Source organism: Seriola aureovittata, chromosome 23 (genome assembly GCF_021018895.1).
Source record: "Seriola aureovittata isolate HTS-2021-v1 ecotype China chromosome 23, ASM2101889v1, whole genome shotgun sequence".
NCBI lineage: Eukaryota > Metazoa > Chordata > Actinopteri > Carangiformes > Carangidae > Seriola > Seriola aureovittata.
In genome coordinates, this window is record NC_079386.1 from 3,209,240 (window position 1) to 3,230,286 (window position 21,047).

The window sequence follows — 21,047 nt, forward strand, 5'->3', positions numbered from 1 at the left end:
ACAAAACAGCCAGATATGAACAATTAATGTTTAAATTGAACGTATTTTGGAAAATACGGAGCCTCTACATGAATACAATATTCAGTGGCTAACCAGCGAGAAGTAGAAAGTGTCAATGATGTGATTTCATCATTTGTGAGGGACGGCCTGGATCGTATGTCAAAATGTAAGATGATGTCCCTTGCCCATTAAGGTGTTATCAGTATATAGGCAAGATGGCCATACTTCTTTAGACAGGAATGACAGCAATGTAATGCGAAGTTTGCCCTTATTTGTTATTAGTATTGTAGGTGTGAGTAGCAGCATTACTATCTGTTACTTTCATTTTGATAATTTTATTTACCTATGATCACTGAAAAACAGACTATATACAGATATATATACAGTATATATATATATATACAGTATATATATACAGTATATATATATATATATATATATATATATATATATATACTGTAATGATTGTGACAATGTGATTTATTTCATTTCACCTGGGTAATTGGGACACATAATGTAATCATTGTACCAGGTCAAAAGTGATTATTGATGCATTTAAATAGGAATAAACAGAGGATTGTGTCTGAAAACAAAATTATTCAAACTTTATGGGCGAATATATATATATATATATATATATATATATATATAATATTACCTATTATATACATATAATATGTAAATACAATAAATAAATAAATACAATAAATACAATTATCAAATTGATAATTAATATATATATATATATATATATATATATATATATAATAGGTAAATAAAATTATCAAAATGACAGTAACAGATAGTATAACTCAGCACATGGCTGCTATATATCCACTATATATATATAGTAGAGGAGGCTGTGGACTCAAGAGGTCGTCAAGAGGTAAGTATATATATATAAATGTAAATATGTATATATTTTTTTTTCAAATGTATTTTTTTTTTGTCTTGAGTTTTCTTACTTTCATTATTTTAATGGATATTATTGTTACCTCTTCTGTTGGTCTGTGTGACATGAGTTACAGGAAATGTCCCATGCATGTGATCACTAAGGTGTTTGCAAGATGCTGTCTGTGAAGCGACAACTTACCTTGTCTGTGGTTATTGTGTGCACCTCTAGCTCACAATGCATGTCCCCTTGTCCTAGTTAGACAGGAAGCTTGGTCTGTTCTAACACGAGTGTTACTTTCTGACCACCTGCTGCAACACTTTAAAAAAAATGTCCTACTGTGTACAATCTCCCATCATCATTCATTTTGTGCTTCATCCACCATACAAATACCTGAATTTATGTTATTTTGCTACCATAGTAGGATCCAAAAGTAAACTGCTGTGTATTTTGTTTCATATTTGTACCTTTTGTACCCTAATGCTTTAAGTTGGACGTTTTACTTTTAGTATTGCCTTGCTGCTGTTAATGTTCATGCCTTGCATATGTATATGTATATCCGTCATTTTGACACTCGTGGGAAAAACCTATGAGAAATTTTCCAGATGTTTTAAGGAACCACATTTTAAGGAACAAAAACCATTTACTCTTGCAGTACGTTTTTCAGTGATCATGCAATGGATTTTGGGAGAATTTCATCATCCAGGGTATTTCAAAATGTCATCCAAAGTGGAGCAATTGTACGTTTTTGGACTCTGTGTTGGCATCAGCCGCCAGTTCAATCCTGGCATGGCCCCTTGACCCGGTGGAGGTGGTGGGAGAAAGGATAATGAAGGTGAAGCTATCATCCCAGATAAAGAGCATGTCCCACCTCATGCAGGACACTGTGACATCACTGGACAACTCCAACACTGACGGGCTGCTGCACCCGCTGTGTGTGAAGGAGAGATACTGCAGGTCCTTACTTCCTTCAGCTAACTAATGTAATGTGTATATAATAATGTGACTTCAACGGTTACGTCTGTTATTTACTTTACTGCACTTTCCCCTCTGCCACTAACTCTGCAAATCTCCCCACTGTGGGATTAAGAAAGCATTGTCTTGTCTTGTCTTGTCTTGTCTTGTCTTGTCTTGTATTAATATAGAAAGCTTCTGTCTATAGTCAAATAACACTCGACAGTCATATACAGGTAGATAAATGACTTTATTCAGCTGCTAAAAAAATTAAAATAATAACTACAATACAGATTTTCTGATGCAGTTGCCGCCATTTGGCCCCACCCAAGGGTGAAGTGGACTTGCTCACTTCTTGGGACCTCGGTTGTGGCAGGCGCAGGTCAGAGCAGCTACCATCACCACAAATTCTGTGAAGTCGACCTCAGAGTCTCCATTAAAATCCAGACCATTCAGCAGCTTGTCCACCTCAGCTTGGTTCTTCGCTCCCTGTACAAAGCAACAAAACACCATCAGTGTTGCCAGATGACACTAGGTCAAAATGTTTTTTTTAACATGTCCCTCCTCTTTCCTCATCAAACTCTTTTCACAGCCAAATTTTAGTATCACGAGTGTTCTATTTATAAAGTACGAGATCGATCTTAGGTCAGAGAAATGGCATCAAGTTGAAACTTATTGCTGAGGCAGAATGGAACGATGAGATTTACTCTTCAAAAAGTGTCTGCGTTAACAATAAATCCAAAGATACAAAGCTGTAGAAGCCATTATCTTTAAGTGACATGGCTTGTTCAAAAATTTCTAGGCCAGGAAGGAAATAAAAGTTGGCATAAAAACCTGAAAATAAAAACATGTTTTACCATTAGTTCAAACCGGAAGATTGGTACTATGATGTGTCAAAGTATATTGAACATGATTCTTTAACTTTCCTACTTTCCTGACACCACAAGTCAATGCATATTTTCTAAAATATTTGAACTGTGAGCGTATGTGCCTGAGCTTCATTAGGTAGGTCTCAGTGCTGTCACTATGAACCACAGATATCCTCCCCCACAGGTGTACGGTACCTTGAGCAGTGCAGGAAGTTCCTTCTCCAGCAAAGTCCTGGCCTCAGCTTTGGTGAGGGTGTCTGGTTTTCCCTGATCAGCAGCGTAAGTATCGAAGGTCTTCATCAAGATGGCCATGGCTGTCTCTAGCTGGGTCATGGTTGCTTCTTGGGAGGTGCTTCGTAAAAGTACAGAGGAAAACGCTGGTTGACAGAGCAGTCGATGTGTCAGGGGTGGGAGAGGAAAGAGGCGACGCTTTCTTATACCTTTTGAAAAATGGGTGTGGCACCAGTGCACAAAAGGTTAGGTAAAACTGGTTTAAGTGTTTGATGAAGGTGGCGGCTTCAACTTTGCCTCAGTCCTACTACGCCCAATGTGCACATTACCTCACCAACCATACAGAGATTTAGTCATTTATTTATTGATTTAAAGGGAGGGATTTCCATTAAACGGACAACAAAGGCGCTTTTTTCTGTGATATGTTTCATTTGAGGTAAAGTAAATCATAATTATTCTATTATACAAGGTATAAAGCGTGTGTCGGTTGTCACTTTGGGAATCATCACTTGATGATTTTGAAACACCACTTTCATTGCATCCACTGTGGTTGAGTTGTTGTCTGTGCTGCTGCGTTGGGGTGGACATGAACCACTAGAGGAAACTTGAAATTGAAAAGCTTGAGTTAAGTACATGAGTGTGTTTGTCTGCTTTCTGTTCTCTCTGGTATGCTGGTTTCCTAGAAACAGTGCTCTTACAGTAAACTGTACATACGATATACTGTGTATTGTCTAGAAGCGTTTATCTGGTCACACAACCAATATCTCAGCTGCAGGACTAGTCTGGCTGCGACAGAGTACGTCAAACGCAATGAGAAAGACACATTATATGAAGCCCAATATTTGGTATACAGTTTATTACTGCAGGATGCATTTAAGAAGGTGGCCTCAATGACATATCAGTTTGAATGAAATATTACAGGCACAATATGGCATTATTTACAGCATCACTATATCCCACTGAGGTGGAGAATTAGTATGTACAGAGTGCATCTTTGCAAACAGAACAAAAAGGGCGAAAGCGTGAGAAAGCTTCAGGCATAGCAAATGTTGGTTAACACCTTTTGCAAGTCATATGGGAGGGCATGCAGGTACGGTAACGTGTGTAAAGGAGCGTCTCTTTGTAACCTCCCCCATTCCTTATCAATATAAAACTGGCTGACTCACTGGGACGAGTGTCTCTGTATTGACAAAGGTCTTGGCAATCAATCGGCATCAATCAGACCAGTATTTATCAACTTATTAATCATTGCTTTCACATTATGACTTTGTCATAAACACAAATAAATCAAGTTGAATAAGTGTGACACCAACATCATCTGGGTTGTAGGTTATAGTACCATCCAGTGCACATTAGGGATGAACAATCAATTCAAATATTCTCAAAAATCGCAAGTGCCGTATTCAAATCACAGAAGGTGTAACTTTTGGATAAAGGTAAAATGTGTCACAACAGACCATAAATACAGCATGGTGGTGCTATACAAATGCCCCAGCCTACAAATCACATTATCAAGATGTAAGGGAATATATGCTTGTTTGGTACAGCCCCCAGCAAAAATCACATTATCATCATTTTTATATTTTTTTTTCAGAGAAACTGACATGCAAAAAATTTACATTCCCACTATAATTGGGAATATTTGTTTTTGCATAATACATGCTAGCAATTTAGCATACAATACATTAAAGAACTGTAGGTAAGACAATTAGTATCACTGAAAACAAACTAAAGTCACACGTAAAGTTTGCAGAAGAAAGATATCATGTTAAAAGTCTTTAATAGCTCCATTTGTGAACTCAGTTCTCTGTATGTTACTCCATGATTTGGTCACGTTATGCAAACCTTAAGGTCAACTGTCTCCCTGTAATAATAAAATGTTTGCATGAGTTCAAAACTAACATTTAAAGCCAATGTTTGCATAGACTTCACCAGCCACTGACTACACTACTAGCTACTGAAGAGAACAGAAAGCAAAAAGCAAAGTAGCAAAGTCAGTGGAAATGTTCAACTTAAGCAATGGTTTTCCACGGGCTAATATTTTTATCTTTCTGAGCAGCTGGAGGAACAAAATAAATAAATTTAAAAAAACAGTTGCAGTTTATGATAATGAAGTGCTCAGTCACCAGTTGGGCTAATTTCAAATCTATCCAGTATAACCTACATGTCTGATCGTTGGTGACTAACTATCTTAGAGCAGCTACAGCTTCACATTTTCAGTGCTTAAGGATGCTATCTGAGTACAATTACTTCACAAACAGCATGCTAATGCATTAGCATCTTGAGCGCACACAGCTATTTGGTTTAGACAGAGATAAAAATCTTAACCTCAGACTTTACATATCCTTTGAGTTTGAGTACAAAAAAAAAAAATGAATCAGCTCTACAATGAGCATGTGTGCATTTTCTAAGCATGTTTTGATGGCTAGCACTGAGTGTAATTCTGTCTTCAATAATGCTACAGTCCTCTACCAACATGGTCTCTGGACATTTTAGAAAAGGAAACACACAACCTCAAATGTAGATCACATGTTTACCCCTGCAGATGTTCTGTATCAGTTTCTTGTGCCTTTGTGTGATGAATATAAACAGAACAAGGCCGGGGAGAAACCATTACGTCCGTCACAGGCACCGTTTCCACTTCCTGTCAATGACCTATTACAGAGCAACCCCATAACACCACAGTTTCCACTCAGTGTCCTAATCATGATCTGAAGTCATTGTGAAACCGACATGTTTGCTATAGAATCAATACCACTCACTAATGTGGACCACTGACTAGCTTATAGTATGATCAAGTCAAAACAGAAGCAACTACTTTTCTCCTTTTAGTCTGCTACAAGTAAGCCAGATATTGAGATGAACTGAGACCACGAAGATGAAAAAGACTTAGTTTATAGAAAAATATTAAATATTTGCACTGATATAAAATCTTTCACATAATTCCATTCTGGGAAAGTGGTTTCAGACTTTTGGACCCCGCTGTACATGCAGAAAAGTTAAGGGCACGAAATACCAGAGGATGAAGAAAGTCCACTGAGCAGATCCTCATCCACTTTCTTTGGTCTGCACGCGTTCAAAGTAATCGAAGGATTCATACACAGGTACCTGATACTGAAAGAGACAGAAAGATAAAAATGAAATTACTGCAAACTCACATACCGCATCAGTAGAGTATAGCAGTATATAAACATTTGTCAGATAAGCTTGAGGGTATGTGGTGCTCAAAGGTCAAGACCTTTGCTAAGGTGCATAACATAAAAATGAGTAGGCGTGATCAACAGGCAGTTAGTCAGAAACAGGGTATCAGTCAATCGAGTATAACAGTCCTGTATTAAATCCTATCACAGTGTATTAAGCCTGTTATTTGTGGGGTTGTTGTACCGCTTTGCATTATATTGCTCCTACAAAAAAAAAAATTATTCAGTACCTATAGTACAATAAGTATAAACAATATATATATATATATATATATATATATATATATATATATATATATATATTAAATAATTGAATTCCATGATACATCTAAATAAATCAAAAAAATTCTAATTTGGTTTTGGTGCAGCCTCAGAGATTAGATCTATAGGAGCAAAGTTCACACCATTCACCACATGTCACCCGCATTTTCTCACATCTCAGCTAAAACAAATATGGACATTTTTAATAGGTCTGCTAAACGCCATTTAAAGAATAAGACAGTTAATATATAAATGAATTTGAATGGGTTAAAGAAGCACAATGCTATCACTAAAACATGGAGCAAACACGCTGTTTTGCCTCCCCCTCCTCTCCCCCGTCACCATTAGACTCACCCACTGAGAAGAGCCTCTGGAGGAGCTGGTGCTGTGTTTGTCCATCTCTGCCACCTCAGAGTCAACGTGGGGAACCTCATAGATCACCCTGGCTGCTTGTGCTGAACCCATGGGCCACACACACACACACACACACACACACACACACACACACACACACACACACACACACAGACACACACAGAAATGATTAGCAGGACTCTTCCATAAGATATTATGAAAATATACAGAAGTGGCACCTTTAAGCTTTGTTTTAAATTGGATGGGCATTGCAGTCACTACTGCATTGGACTGTACCAGGAAACCAAGGGTGGCAGTGGTTTCCTGGTACAGTCCGATGCACCGTTTCAAAGTCGCACCAAGTAGCCTTATATCATATACATCCTGTAGAGCTAACCCTGTTGCACCAACCAATTCCTCATTATTCTCAGTGGCCCGTGGTGTACCACAGGCTTCAATTCTTGGTCCCAAACATTTCACACTGAGCCCAAGTCATATCCAGTGTTAAAAACTATAGTGACCCCACCTACATAAAGACGCCCTAGAATTGTGCTTGCGGAAATAAGGGTGCATTGACATACTACACATAAAAGTGTCTGAGCTGGTTAAATGTTGCGCATGTAAACATCTAACATGCTAGCAGTAGGACTCCAATAGATACTAGGACACTGTGGCACATGCAGAGCTTTTTCAGGGTTGTTTCATCTTTTCCATCAGATGCGCATGAGACAGACGACTGAAAAACATGGCTGCGTATACATGCCATTAAAATTACTACAGCACGCTGATATTTATGATTTCATCCAGTATACAGTATCGTCTCAATGTTCTCTTCTTTTATAGCTTTCTTTTATAGCTGTTTGTTTTTGCTACTTGTAATTTCTGTTTTTCACTCTAAGAGTTGGAGCTACCAACCTTCGAGTCACCTTTCTCTAAGCTCTAAAGTAAATCAAGGACTCTCTGTGCCAATCTGTGTCTCAATCTAAATTTATAGAATTTCTCATCTGCAATATCCAGCTACTACTACCAACCTTGTTTTTATTTTAGAAGTACTCTCATTGGTGTCTTTATTAGGTACACTGCAAAAGACAATCCAATACAACGGCTCAGCAATAAATTCTTTATCAAGATCTAATTATCAATTTTGATTGACACTGTTAAGCCCCTTTTACACTGCACAATAAACCGCTAACACTCACTAACATCTGGCTGTGAAAGGGCCCATCAGCATTCACTCCCAGGTCAAATGACTCCATAGTGGCCACGGGTATTTATCGGGTCCAGCTGCCATCGGCTGTGGTGTGAACATGTTAAGTTTCTTCCCCTTTACGTGCTGTGACATCTTTCAAAGCACACAAACAGTGTAGACAGACCTGTCACCTGCCCAGCACAGTGCTATTAAACCAGAACGGCCGCGAGTAGACCTTCCACTGAGAGTGAGCTCCGAAATAATTTGAAATTATGTGTTTGAAAAACACACAATCACCGTTCAAAGCGTCTACATAGCGTCCTCTCAGTCCAAACAGAAAGGCAAACTCATCAGCAAAGTTGCCTTTTTAAATAGCATGTTTACCGGCATTTAAAATCCCACTTATATGTGCTAATTTTGGTGCAAAAAGTGGATTATTGATGTTAGAGTTCGAATTATGTTTACACCGTTTACACCAAAAATAGCATGTATAAGTGGGTTCTTGAAAAGCGGTTAAACTCGCTAAAAAGCCAATTAATTCAGTTCACATTGCCATATCTGTAATTTATTGAATTGTGATATTTTTGGGTTTTATTTTCCCAGCTTTTGAGATGTCTATCTTTGACATTTCTGGTATCCCAGTAAATCTGAAGTGAAGGAAATTTTGTTTGGGAAGTTCATTGAAAAAATACATTAAATTAATTACATGAATTACATTTCAAAATCAAGAGCAGCATCTCTTAAGAAACAATGTACCAGTTATTCTCGATAATTCACAGACTTTACAACTACTTTCTACTGAAGAAATCATTGCTATGAAAACTTTTGATGTCGGGTGGAGACAGATGACTCAGGGAAATTGAGCGTAAACTACCTGCATGGCTAGATACCACTATAGGTTAGAAATGTGTAAAATTGGATGGACCAGTTATTTAATTTTACAGGACATAACATTAATTGAGCTTCTGATGAGTAACAAGACTGAATTTATTATTTGTACCTTGTCTCCTTCGCAGAGAACAGAAATAGATGAGAGTGATGAGGAGCAATGGAACCACTACAGCCGTGGCAATTATGATGGAGAGTGGTATGGATTTACCTTGGTCTTCTCCTCGGTCTTGTGAGAGAAAAACACAGACATTACAATAATAATTACGGGACTGTAAGTGAATTTATTTTTTGTCTTTTTGTTAATAAAATATTATTGGCATGTGATATCACAAAAGTTTTTTTTTTTTTTTTAAATCTTGCAATAGTAGATTATATTAATAAACAAGCAAGATTTGACTGATCTAAGATTTACAAAGTGATATAAAGTCTCTCTTCAGTTTTGAATACATGTCATTATTCACTCTATCCACTGGCAAACCAGGATATTAGTCAAACCTTTAAAACTTTGGTGTTTTGTCACCTACCCTCATCTGTGTCATTTCCTCTGTTCTCTCTGGTCCTAACTGTGATGATTGTGCCATTTCCTTCACCCTGAACATAAACTGGTATCTCCATACTCAGTTTGCAGGTGTATTTCCCTGAATCATTTGTTGTGATGTTAGAAAAGGTCAAAGTTGAACAGGAAAGTGATTCTTCAGACTGTGGTGTTGAGTTGTATAGGTCAGTCTTAATAACTGTTTGATTTCTCCCCCAGTTAAACGTTATTCTGTCAAACGTCCCTTTCCAGCAGCAGGTGATGTTTACAGTCTCTCCCTCCAGGACAGAAACATCAGGACTCTGGGTCACAACTAACACGTCTGTAGATGAAGCAGCTAAAGAGACAGAGAGACAAATGATTTTGAGGTCCATAATGAGACTGTGTACACTGCATCATTAGCTAAACACATCAGGTTTTTGGCACTTTACAACAAAATCAGAGGATACGTGCTACATACACATAAAATGCTTCATAGTGATTTAACAAAGAAATAGAATAATAAAGAAATAGTGGTCTTTTTTTTTTAAACTTCTGTTTCTTTTACAGTGAAACTAATGCTCTGAAATTTTCTGTGCAAAAATCATATTAATCAGTTAAAAATATTCCAAATGCTAATGTTAGCATGTACTTAAATCATTATGAACAAGATACTGTATATCCACGCACTCTACGAACATTCATGTGTTACCTGTTTGAACAACGTACACCTACAACGATAATCTCTGACACTACCAATAATTTCAGTAATTAGGAGCTCTGGTCACAGTTTTGACGTATATAGCACAAACTCTAACCACACACAGATGTGACATTTAAGGTTTAAGTTGAGTTTCTACTTACTCCAAGATGAGATGGCACAGAGAGAGGCCAGCAGCAGGCTGCTCAGTAGGAGCTTCATCTTCTCACACTGCTTCACCTCTGACTACTGACACTCATCACTTCACAACTGCTCTTAGTCCCTCCTACAACATACTCTCACACACACACACACACACACACACACACACACACACACACACACACACACACACACAAAGAAACACACTGGGCATCATCTTTTATCCACGGTTTGAGAGAAGTGTGAGAAACCACAACATGAGTTCCTTTTTCCTTTAGATGCAGCAGCAGGCAGCGATAGATTCTCTGCAAGAAACTGTAGCTGAGATTGTTTCGCTCTTTTCTGTTCTCATGAGTTTGAATGCGGAAGTGCCCTTTTACTTTACTATGACACAGAAATACTGAAGTGGGTTTACCAACAAGATAAGCAGGGGTATTTTGACACATGCCATACACTGTCTCTGTGTCGCAATGAAGTCCATCTCTCAATACTCTCTGACATCTCCAAAATGAAAATGCAACATAGGAGGGAAGTCACAGGGTGGTATTTCACAAATCTGCAAAATAGCAGATGTTCTAAGATCACACTTTTGGATGTGTTCATTAGAAATGAACAACAAAAAGGAGAAACTGATACTCTGTTTGTATCTGACATGCGGATATTTAAATACACCACATGAGCCTTTGGTTGATGTGGTGCATCAAAGATAAGATAGTTAAATGATCCATCCCAGTCAGTTGGAGTACATTGTAACTGACATGAAATTGAGATGTTGCGTCTTGAAAGTTACCAGCATTTGGAGACAGGTTGTGGGTAGGACTTAGAGGAAGATTATTAGTATTGTGGTCGAGTGGCTGGAGCACCTGAGGCAACATTTTGCTTCAGGTTACAATGATAGACATCTGATAGAATCCTAACATTTTATTCCAGTGGATGCCTAAGGAGGCATTGACAGCTCAACGCACTGCAACTTCAGAAAACGAACGCAAATAAAACAAGCATAATCAGAAAACATCGTCATCCATTTTTACAACACGTGTGCTGCACATACTCACAACACAAGCAAATACAGAAATGTGCCGTGAGTAGCACAGATGGCAACAGAAATGTTTCCAGGGGATACCTAAAAGTAATTAACCTGGCTGTGACGCACTTGTTCAATGCTTTTAACTTGAAAAGTCACAAAGCATTGAACAACAAGTGCAACCCAGGCGGGTCCATTCTTTGTTTTTTTGTTTGACCAGTTTGTGCCAACAGAACAAGCTGTAAACACAACAATGACAGGTCATCACTTAATTCTAAAGACACAACATAAAAAAACAGATTTAAAAATCCAGACTTATTTATTGGGAGTTGTTTTCTTGCCACCTGATTCATTTAAGTCCAATATTCACTCTACTCTCAGCTATGTTTTGGTGTCTTGGTGTCCATCAACCCCCTCCCAAAAAAAACTAAGTACTGTATTTAAAATAAACAGTGCAACAGTCAGTGTGTTGATAATGTTGTAATAATAGACGTTATTTATAGAGGATTTTTCAAAACACAGTAACGGGAAAGGGTTACAGTTGTCAGACAAAACGTGAGTTTCCAAGATTTTCATAATTGAAGACAGGGGTATTCTCCCCAGTCTTCATCTCTTTCTTCTTCTTTCTGAACTTTCTCTCCTCTTTGGACTGCAGCGGGTGTATTTTCAGGAGCAGCTGAAACATGAATAAACTGACTGATGAGCTCCATCCATGGTAATGTAGTACGTATGCTGTTAATGCATGATTTAACAAGACTAAAGGCCAAGTCATGGTTTCCATGTCCTCATGTCTGCAAGGGTCCTGACGTAAATTTCATCGCCTGCCCAAGTCAGCGAGGGTCCACATAGACACTGTGTGGATGTCAAAAATTTGAGTCGGATTATGAGCATATCAACTGGCCATACACCAGCTCTTTTCCTGCACCGTGTTGTACACTGTACAGCTTAGTTCCCTTCCTTGGCCCTATTCTTATTAAAAGATCTGTAAATGATGGTCCCTGCCCCTAGATGTTGCACTGGACCACCAGCATCTCAGACCAAAACAAATGCCACGTCAGCCACACCTCCTGGCCTCCATTTGCCCAACCCCCTTGACACTCATCCCCTTTAACGTTATCAGTCAGAAAGGTGTTATGAAGCCCAGTGTAAATGGCCACTAAATACAAAACAAGAAGTACAACTGAATGAAGTTATGTACCCTGCGTATACAACAGCTCCATGGTCGGACTGGGAAATAAATTCAGCCCTGGGCCTATCCACTTACTTATCCACACTAACAGAGTCAATAAAGACTCTGATGGAGCAGGTAAATACTTCAAAAACTTACTGGATGCTTTGCAGGTATGCCAAATTCTATTAATAGAAGGAATCTGACAGCAAGTAGAAAACCACAACTTGACCTTAAGAGTTTAACATTTGGTAATTAGCACAAACACAAAGTGCAGGCAATCCTGATGGGAATGTCATGAGTTGGATAGATGTTTGGTCATAATTAAAATATCAGACAAGTTAAAATTTTCACTTGATGATGGCATTAGATGAAAGCTTATGGGACAAACAAAGTTATTACAATTTATCTTCATCTAGTTTATGTTTATCAAAAACCTTATGGTGGTACTAGCGGAGAAGTCAGGATATCACTGAAGTCATTAGAATTCATCTTCTTGAGGTCATGAATGTTTGTTCAAAATTTCATGGCAATATTTCCAATAGTAGTTGAGTTATTTCAGTCTGAACCAAAGAGATCCCACAGAGCTATGCCATTAGCACAGCTGACAACCTTTTATATAATGGAGTTTGAGTGCATAAGTGAATATTGTATTGTACCTGCTTTGTGTTGTTGAGGCTTAGTCCATCTGTTGTTGAAGTAGAAGAAGGTCACAAGAAGAACAAGGAAGGGCAGACACCTCAGACAGTAGATTAACGCAGATCCTGAAATTGATTGACAGGGACAGCTGCTCGGTTACACCTTCTTTGCCATCACTTGTCACATGAACTACTGCTTTAAAATGAGATCATTTGTACACATTGTCATCACATTTTTCTGAGCTCGCTGAGCTTTCCTTTCACACCTCAGTAGATGCTCAACCGTTTTAGGGTAAGAGAGAAGAAGAACTGGACTTTACCCAGAATTTAAGAGTTTGTTTATTTTATATCAAATATGTTGCTATCCATAAACAATATTTCATTATATAAATATTGAATTAATATTTTGTTTCTTTCTGTGGCTGTCAATCTATGAACCAGTACGGCCCCTCGGGTCCTCTGGCATAAGTCTTTTAGTTGTTCCAAAGTACAAAAAAAAAAGAAAAAAAAACTTTTAGTGAATCAGCTTTTTTATTTATTTATTTTTGTCATTTCCAATTTTATCAGGTTTTTATTTCATTATATTTCATTTTTAAATCTGTTTTTTGATGTTATTAGAACAATATCTGTTACAATACTTTGTGTGTTTGATGTTTAAATCACTTAACACCATCTGTGTTGTCATTTGTAATCTCCGTCTGTGATGACTGTACCATCGACTTCAGCCAAAGTGTAGACACAGGTTGCAGGTGTATCTACCTGAATCCTCGTTTGTGATAGTTGAAACGGTCAAGTTTGAATAAGATATATGACCCTGGGTCTTAAAGCTGATAAAGTCATTTTGAATTTATGTTTGATTTTTCAACCTGTGAAATATCACACTTTCAAACACCCCTGTCCAGCAGCAGATGTTTACTTACCATATTTATCTGATGTACCTGATGGAGCACCTGTAAAAAGATAGAGATAAATTATGTGTGTGATGTGTGTGACCACTAGGTTCTTCCTGATTCACTCAGCCCCTCCCACTTCGGTGAAGGACTGGTAAAGTGCCCACACACCACTGTTTAGTGTAGCTTGTTTGTGACATGTAGACCTATAGGTTAGCATCTACAGTTTTCATAGCACCAACACCCACACCACACCACTGACCACTGAATCCACACATCAAGCCGTGCTTCTTTAAAAAAGATTTGCAGTTATTGACAATATTCAACCAAATCAGTCGGTTTGTGTTATGTGGACACATGTTTAAAATGAATGAGTGATTTAATCAGATTTTTGGAAAAGTTGCAAGAAAAACATTTTTTAATCTTGTATTAGTGGCTTTTAGATTATATTAATAAACAAGCAAGATTTGACTGATCTAGGATTTACAAAGTGATATAAAGTCTCTCTTCAGTTTTGAATACATGTCATTATTCACTCTATCCACTGGCAAACCAGGATATTAGTCAAACCTTTAAAGCTTTGGTGTTTTGTCACCTACCATCATCTGTGTCATCTCCTCTGTTCTCTCTGGTCCTAACTGTGATGATTGTGCCATTTCCTTTCACCTGAACATAAGATGGTATCTCCATATTCACTATGCAGGTGTATTTCCCTGAATCCTTTGTTGTGATGTTAGAAAAGGTCAAAGTTGAACAGGAATTTGATTCTTCAGACTGTGGTGTTGAGTTGTATAGGTCAGTCTTAATAACTTTTTGATTTCTCCACCAGTTAAATCTTATACTTTCAAACGTCCCTTTCCAGCAGCAGGTGATGTTTACAGTGTCTCCCTCCAGGACAGAAACATCAGGACTCTGGGTCACAACTAACACGTCTGTAGATGAAGCAGCTAAAGAGACAGAGAGACAAATGATTTTGAGGTCCATAATGAGACTGTGTACACTGCATCATTAGCTAAACACATCAGGTTTTTGGCACTTTACAACAAAATCAGAGGATACGTGCTATATACACATAAAATGCTTCATAGTGATTTAACAAAGAAATAGAATAATAAAGAAATAGTGGTCTTTTTCTGTTTCTTTTACAGTGAAACTAATGCTCTGAAATGTACTGTGCAAAAATCATATTAATCAGTTCAAAACATTCAAACTGTTGAAAACTACTGATCCAGATCCAGATATTCTAAATGCTAATGTTAGCATGCACTTGAATTATGATGAACAAGATACTGTACATCCAAGCTCTCTACGGACGTTCATGTGTTCCCTTTTTGAACAAAGGAGACCTACAACATTACAACATCCTGACACAACCAATAATTGGTAATATAATAATTAGCACAAACTCTAACCAGACACAGATGTGACATTTAAGGTTTAGTTGAGTTTCTACTTACTCCAAGATGAGATGGCACAGAGAGAGGCCAGCAGCAGGCTGCTCAGCAGGAGCTTCATCTTCTCACACTGCTTCACCTCTGACCACTGACACTCATCACTTCACAGCTTCACAGTCCCTCCCACAACGTGCCCACACACACACACACACACACACACACACACACACACACACACACACACACACACACACACACACACACACACACACACACGCACACACCATCTTTTATCCACTTTATGTTAAAGAATATTCATCGAAGTTGAATGAATGGTGAATGATGGCAGGGTTTTCTTCTTTCTGTGTTTCAACTATGAGGTGGCATATCCGACCTGACTGGTGAGCTGACACGTGTCCATGCCGGAAATTAACCGTAATAATCTCTGTCAATACTTTCTGTCTTATATAAGTCCATGTAAATGAAGATCTCTTATTATCGTTTTATCTGCTAAACACTTCACTAGGTTCACTGGCTAGTTGCAGACTTAACAACTTTGAAGTTAGACTGGTGCGTATTGTATGTTTATGTTTATGCTTCCTGCTGCTGTTCGAAACGAGACTGATGAGAGCGAAGCAGCTGAATTATACGATAAATGTGCCATAAAAATATGTAAACCTTCGTTTCTGGGAAAGAGAATAAATGAAGTTGTTTTATTGTTATGTCTCAAAGCAGATCATTCTTGTAGAGACTCTGAAACGTACAGGTTTTCTCTTATGTCTACTAAACATGGCGGCGCGCTTTGCTTTGGACTGTGACGAGAGAGAACAACAGGAAGACCCCAACCACAAAATAATCTCCTGATGTCTTCAAACCCATGACTGAAATCGCCTTTTAGCAGCCCCGAGCACTTCTGTGTGGCATGCAGTGTCTGCACGGATATACATATATGTTATTGTACATGTTAAACAAAAACATTTCGGAGAAGTTTTTGCAGAAGTGCACAAAACCACAAATTCTGTTCTTTCTTCTTCAGATGTCAGTTAAAATCCTGGCAGGCAAACTTTAAATGAGCTTTAACAAAAGAGATTCAAAAGCAACATGATATCACTGATGGCATCCAGTGGTGAACCTAGACTAGGCCAGATGTCCCCTAAACGCCTCACATGCAGACTCTCAGTAGACACTACAATTTACAGATGTCTCCGAAATACCTCATATACAGACTGTTGGCACTACAATTAACAGATTTTCCCTAAACAACTCACACGCAGACTATCGGTAGACACTACAACATACTGAATGCCTCACATGCAGGGAATTGGTAGATGATAGCTACTAATTTGGTGTCAATATGTGGGGTCATCAACAGTGGGCCTCTGATAACACAGTTTATTGAAGGGTTAGGGTCTCAATGCTCATGAAAAAAACTGCACTTGTCATCAGATTCCCAAACTGATCAGTAAGATGTCAGAAGAAAAACAGTATTTATCAGTGTATTTCATGGTTTACTTCATCTACTTTCTCCTGCTGCTGCACTTTCTTCTTTCCTCTTCTTCTTGGGTTTCCTCTCCTCTTTGAGCAAAAGTGGGTTGATTTGCAGGGACAGCTGAAAGATGAATGCACCGATCAGTGATTCACAATATACTTCAGCAGAAATGCCACTAAAGCAATGGTCAAGATGTTGTAGCATCATAGTGGCGATAAGGGAAATTTATATTGTACCCGTTTTTTGTTGATTAGCTTTAATCCCTAAACTGTGGAGACAGAATAAGGTTATGACAGAGGCAAGGATGGGCAGGCACCTCAGGACTCTAATTAACGGGAGTATCTGAAATCCCCCCACAGAGACAGCGGCTCAGTTACACACAAACTATCATTTCAAGTGATGATTTATCAAAACACCTGACCTGAACTACAACCTTGAAATGGAAACAAGATTACAGGTCTATAGCAGGCACAGTAGCAGGCTGTAATGATCACTAGTGTGCTGAACCCTGGTATTCTGTTCTGACAAACCCTGTATGTAGACAAACCCCTTAGTGAACGACAGGCCAATGGTGTTCTGTCACCTACCGTCAGCTATGGGGTGATCTGTGTTGTCATCTACGTTCTCTGAGGCCGTAACTGTGATGACTGTACCACTTCCTCCGCTGACACCTTGCAGCTGTATCTCCCTCAATCCTCTCGTGATTCCTGAAAAGGTCAAGGTTGAACATTTACATTTGCTCACTTTGCTGAGATCCTTGACAAGTGGTCTTTGAGCTAATACTCACAAACTTCATTTCTCTTTGATTTTTTTTGTTATCCAGTTAACTGTCGTTCTTCCAAACTCCTCCATGACAACAACGTCAGGAGTCTGGGTCACAACAAATATACCTAATGAAACACCTGTAAAAAGACAGAGAGATCAATGATTTTGTAATTCATCATTAAGTGCGGCGGTCCTGGGCCGTATGACAGTAGTTTGTGTGTTGGCCTGTCTCTGCTTCCCTCTACCAGGTTCCTCCTGATTGCCAATACTCAGCAAAATGAATTGATATGTGTTATATGGACACATATTTAAAATGAATCAGAGCGACTTCATCAGATTTTTGGGAAAACTCATTGAAGTAGGACAATGTCAACATAATAAAGGAAAATTAGTTTGTTACAGGCTGACCTCAGAAGAGTTGTTTTTAGAAATCTAAAGCTGCTTGACCTGCTGTCACCAGGACCCGACCTCAGATTAGCAGAAGAAAATGGATGGAGGGATGAAGCTGCATTAATCATTTAAGGGCAACTGGCGGGGTTAAACAACAAACAGGTACGCACATTGGCTATATCTTTGTTCTGGTCATGATCTTGCAGTAGAATGAACCTTCAAACAACTAGTCTGACTTCCTTTGTCAATTGTCTTTTTCTCACCATCATGACGGCAATACACAGTAGTGCTTCCTGCAGTGATATCCTATGTGAGTCAGAGGGTGTTGTAACACGGCCATTGTACAGACAGATGGTTTCTTAGTAATCAACAACCCATTGCTGCAGAAAAGCTGTAAAATCCCCCAATTTCTTAATCCCTGAAAGGGTCTGTTTTATATAAAATATACAGTATTCAGTTTTTGGCAACCTAAACTAAAAAAAATGTATTTTTGGCACTTATTTTTGTTCCATTTAAGGTTATTCACTGGACTTGAACTGCTCAGAATATAAGAGTTAAGAGATAAAAGTTCAAAAACTTCAGATACCGTCCCTTTTTGCACATTTTCACTGTGTTGTAAATTTAATTTTAAGTGGATACAAAACATTGCTCATCAATCTACACTCAATAATCTGTCCTGACAAAGTGAACACATAGTTTTTGCTACATTTCTTAAAAATCAAAAAACAGAAATCTCTCATTTACAAAAGCATTCAGACTCTTTGTTGTAACACTTGTTGCATCCTGTTCGCTGGTTTGTCTTGAGCAGCTTCTAGAACTTCACTTGAGTCGCGTGACAAACTGATTTAACTGACACTGAACAGCATGCTATGAGGCAGCTTTCTCAGCAGCAGAGGAGAAAGGGACTGGTCGGAATTGAGGGAAGAATGAATACGGAATAATACAGAGAGGAAAACTTGTTCCAGAGTAGATGGGACCTGAAACTGGGACGGCGGTTAACCTTTCGACCCAACAACAGAATGGAATGAACTGCCCAAGTCCAAACATGCAAAGCTTGTAGAGACTTTCCCAATAGTTTTCTCAATGAGTGATTTCAGTTTTTGTTTTTAAAAAACAGTGCAACAATTGAAGTGCATCATAAGCCAACCTGTACTTTGATTTCTTCAAAACCCAAACTTCAAAAACTTCAACCTCCCTTTGACAGACTGTCCTCCTGTGAAAAACGAGCCCACAGATTGTGCAGCAGGTTATTATGACCCATAGTTACATTTGTTTGCTAGGTGATATCTAGTGGCCGTAGCCATTGCGTCAGGAGCAAAGGGGAAAATGCAGAATCTGACACACGAGAGTGGTGTTTGATTCCCATGTGAAACCAGTAGTTTATATTGTTTCTACATACACACACACACACACACACACACATATATATATATATATATATATATATATATACACACATATAGACACGAGCTTCCTCCTTTCACAGATCAATATCATCTTCATTTTGAGGTTTTTCTTTTGAAGAGAAATGTTTTAAACCACAACCTCTCTCCCTTCACCTTCACACCAGTTGAAGGCAGCTACAGGTTCTATTTAAAGAACCTTGTCTGTGAAGCTGTAAGAAATTTTCTACGTCTTGCTTGAGCTAGCATGTCTGACAGTATTCCCTTTTATTACTGAAATATGTCCAAAACGAAAGATAAATGCCATGTAAATTGACATACAGTTGCAAAAGCAGTCTTTCTATCAAAAATGTTTTAACATATTTCACACAGATATCTTAGGACAGGATACACCAGTGTTGGTTTTGACTCTAAATCCAACCTTCAACTACACGCTGACACTAAATTTCTAGGAACTGTCTTCACTGTCACACTTTAATACCACACATTTAACCATTCTGCACACCCACGTGTTGGTCATACCTGTCACCATTTATTTTTGCCACTCTCTGCCACCATGTCCTCAGACTTTCCTTCCAGTCTCACTGGCCTGACTTCCCGAGCCCACCTGCTCACCTCCTCACCTGTCTTTCATTCACTAATCCCCCAGTCCTGAGTCGACCCGGCAACCTCACGGATTTGTTCTAGTTCCCTGTTCCTGTACCAATCATCAGTGTTGTTCGATCTATGTTTAAGGCACTCCACCTCAGCACATGTGTTTTGGGAAGTAAGTGATTCTACAGTAGATACGATGTACTACTATGACTGACAGTAGTTTAGGTTGTCCAACACTAACAGGAACTTAGGGAAGATATCATCAAGTGCAGTTTGTAAACCCTCAAACCCACACACAGTCCTGAAGAAGAGGCCTCAGCAGGCAGCATTAGTGTGGGTGGACTTTGGGTGTGTAAGTATTTAACCAATGGATCAAATGACCAAGTGTAATGTGAAAAGTTGTCACTCATAGTGACAGACCACATGAAACTGTCACCAACTCTGAAGCTCAACAGAGTATTTCTGCATCTTTCAACTCAGACAGGTTTCACCAAGTACAACATCCACTACTCAAACATGAGCATTATAACCTGCACCAACTCTACTGGCTGCCGTCTAGAGAAGTACAGCAACAAAGAGCTAGTCCACCACAGCAAAACAGGCAGGCACCACCTTGTAGTGCACTTTGGTATTACAGGAGAATCAGAACACAGACCTACACCAGGTGGATTATTCAGCAGCTGCAGAGGCAGACATTTCCCTCTGGAGTTGGAAGTTAGCTGCCCTCAAGTGGCCAAAAAAAAAAAAATCAGTTAATTAAGTTTACTGCTCACGGTGACGAGCCGTGCAGATAGTCTCGGTTTTACGTGCCCATTCTGAGCTACGTCTCTTTGCCATGAGACGTATCTCATGGCATCTTGTTCACAGAAACATTTTTGATTACCAATTGCAATCAGGGACAAACTCTGGGTTACATGCATTAGGTAGGTTATTTCCATCCAGCATGTAACAGATGTGTATACACAAGGCAATGAATCATGAGTGTATATTGATGCCCTTGCTCAGGAGCAGGACATTAGTACACTGAACCATCTTGGGGCTTGAACTGGCAACCTTTGAACAGTGTGGGAGCCTT

General features: G+C 38.7%; 1 long non-coding RNA gene across 1 annotated transcript; it reads right to left on the bottom strand.

Annotated features, from left to right (window-relative positions):
* Positions 1–10,429: 10,429 nt before the first annotated feature.
* Positions 10,430–18,568, bottom strand: LOC130164823 (uncharacterized). The gene is made up of 7 exons (XR_008826666.1): positions 17,608–18,568; positions 17,408–17,527; positions 15,395–16,940; positions 14,537–14,884; positions 13,968–13,997; positions 13,069–13,173; positions 10,430–11,917 (listed from the first exon to the last, which is right to left on the bottom strand). It is a non-coding gene; the product is annotated as an uncharacterized LOC130164823 (long non-coding RNA).
* Positions 18,569–21,047: the final 2,479 nt, after the last annotated feature.